Source organism: Eurypyga helias, unplaced genomic scaffold (assembly GCF_000690775.1).
Source record: "Eurypyga helias isolate BGI_N326 unplaced genomic scaffold, ASM69077v1 scaffold28833, whole genome shotgun sequence".
NCBI lineage: Eukaryota > Metazoa > Chordata > Aves > Eurypygiformes > Eurypygidae > Eurypyga > Eurypyga helias.
Genome location: NW_010241064.1, coordinates 5,050 through 8,150, shown reverse-complemented (window position 1 = coordinate 8,150; position 3,101 = coordinate 5,050). Strand labels below are relative to the sequence as shown.

The window sequence follows — 3,101 nt, the reverse complement described above, 5'->3', positions numbered from 1 at the left end:
TATACTGCAGTCCTCCTCCTGTTAGGTAAGTCAGTACTCACCTCAGGCCTACGCTTAAACTAACATTCCTGAAATTGTTTCTCTAAAGTAACAGATGGAAAGACTCACTTATATGAGATGATTCATTGACAATAAGGGAAAACTAGAGTGACCAGTTCCTAAAAAAGTGTGATGTTTTGAACAGATGGCATGAAAATACAAGAAAGGAGGACTAGAAATTTCTTTCCTTGTATGACCTTATGATCTGAGTTTAACTTGTGGGTTTATTAGTTTGCATTTTGGAAAAAAATTGATGAACACAAACTTTATTTAAAACACGAAACTGGAAATTGTGCTAAGTCTGCTGAAGTTTTTTTTTTTTCAGAAGAGAAAAAAGAAAATAAACTGGTTAAATACAATTTTTTAACTGTTCTTGAATCATATTTTTTCTTTGATGTAAAAGCATCATATGTGTTTTTATAGTTATATAATACAGAAGAAAATAAAATGACAGGATAAAAAAACCTTTTGAAATATTTACTCTTTTTTTTTTAACTCTTACTATTTCATAAGGCAAACGTGGTGTAGTCATCTTATGTCATCTTCAAAAAGATTAATTTTACTTTATCCTGCTGGAATAAATTCCTTGTTTTGTGAGTATCTGTACAGATGTACAAGATTTAGGTGGCTTCTCATGTTTCTGGACTTTTTAGAAATATTTACTTAGTGTGGCAGAATATCAAAATATATAAAAATATTTTGGATGGTAGATTATTTTCATATACTTTATATGCCTTTAACAAAATTGAAGAGTAGTTCTAAGTCAAAATTTAACTGACTTTGAAAATACTTTATTTTGAATGTGTAAAAAGTTATCATTCAATATTTTGCTGTATAATATGCCAATGCTGGCAAATTTATTGCCATAATTTTAATTTCTTCATTATCATTCAACTATTTTTTTTTAATAGTTCACTGTATTTCTTAGATAAAAAATGTGGGAATTTGGTGTAACATGATCAATATATTTCATGGAAGTTCCTGTGCAAGGTTGGAATTCTGCTTCTTTAAATAAATAGTTTTGTGAGCTATTTTAACTAGGCATACATTTCCATTACCTTGACTCACAGTTGAAATTGTAGTAGATCAACACTCCCACCCAACTTGGTGTTGTCTGCAAAGTTACTGAGGATGCACTCGATCCCTTCATCCAGGACACTGATAAAAATATTAAAGAGCTTATTAAAGAGCTTATTATTATTATTAAAGAGAACTTGGCCCCATTACTGATCCCTATGGAACACCACTTGTAACCATCCACCAACCAAACTTAAATCCATTCAAAACCACTCTTTGGACCCAGCCATCCAGATGGTTTTTTACCTAGCAAAGAGTGTTCCCATCCAAACCATAAGCAGCCAGGTTCTCCAGGAGAATATTGTGGGCAATGGTGTCAAAGGCTTTACTAAAGTATAGGGAGACAACAGCCGAAGCCCATCCCTCATCCACTAGGATGATCACCTTGTCATAGAAGGACATAAGGTTAGTCAAGAAAGATTTGCCTTTCATAAACCCATGCTGGATGGTCCTGATCACCTGGTTGTTCTGTATATGCCACGTCACACCACTCAAGATGATCTGCACCATAACCTTCATCCTTGCTTTTTCTCTTTCAACTAAGTCCATTTTTATTAAGGCTTCTTTATGTATTATTGAATCCCATCATACATTTCCAATTCCCAGCATCACTCTGTTGAAATTGTCTCACCATTGACTGTAAGCATCCCATGTCACCCATGTGACAAAGAACTCTTGCATCCATCATCTTTGCCATCTGTTAGTTCAGATTTGTCAGTTGAGATGAGTTCACAATCTTTGACATATTGATGACCTTGAAATCTCTTTGACCTCTCCCACCTTTTTCATCACCTGTGCAAACTTAGTGTACTGCATCAAAAGCTCCTGAACATCTCTGGTAGAATCACCTGAACCTCTTCCTGCTCTTTGGATTGTTCCTGGCTGCTTACTGAAAACCTTGGCACCATCCGTACTGTCAGGATCTTGGTCATTCATACTGTCCATTACAGTCATCAATTTCTTTAGCCTTTCCATTGATTCCTGTTCATTACCTTTACTTGTGAAGTCAGTTCCCAAACCAGGGATCATACACACGATCTGACTGAATGGTCCCATTTTCATGATATTTTGGAATTGTTCATACATACTTCTTAACATAAATTTACTACATTTGAGATTCTCTATGAGTGCTTGCTTATCATCCAGCTTTAACTCATTTACTTTATCTGTCTTTCAATATCACCCACCCCAAGAAGTTTGCTGATGAAACAATGTGTTTTAAAGGGTTCAAAGCCATCTATGTGGTCGCCACTTCCATTAAAAATAATAGGATTCTTTGTGGCAGCAACTGCACTAAGAGCCTCACCTCCTTTTGCATGTCCACCATGTCAATAGTAGGAAGAGTCTCCAAAATAATTTTTTTGCTGGCTTTTTATTCCTTATAGTTTCCTCTTACTTTCCTGATGATATTTTTTCCTCCCAATGATTTTTTTTTCATGTACTAGCAAAATGCTATTTCAAATCTGATAGACTTGAAAAGATATAGTGTACTTAACACTGCAGATCTTATTTTCTAAGAAGTGAATGAAAAATTGCAGGAGAACAAATGTGTAGGAAAATTAGTTACTACGGAATCTTACTAATTATTTGTTTGGCATTTGGTCATCTACATATTCCTAATCATCCCATCAGGACATCATACATGCATGGCTGTACATGTTTCTGAAAGTTGCTAGTGGAAATTACTGGGAGTGATATTTTGCTTCAATGTGTGTGCTCTTTCACATTAGAGCAAGGAAATTTCTTTTCCTAATTCTCCAACTTATTTTATTTTATTTTATTTTCTCTTTTGTAGGGACCCTGAACAGCATTCTTAATGTTTATATACTTTCCCTGTTTAGAAGACACCTGGAAAGATTAATTAATGTTACTGCAAGTACCGGTATTTAAATATTGTCTGCAATATATATATAAAAAATTGCAGAAAGTCTGACGTCCTGTGGCAGACAGAACTGTTTATTTACAACAAAGTCAACATATTTCAG

General features: G+C 34.4%; 1 pseudogene; it reads right to left on the bottom strand.

The window, feature by feature from the left end:
* Nucleotides 1–1,664: 1,664 nt before the first annotated feature.
* LOC104507384 lies at nt 1,665–2,436 on the bottom strand (annotated as a pseudogene).
* Between the last annotated feature and the right edge of the window lie 665 nt (nt 2,437–3,101).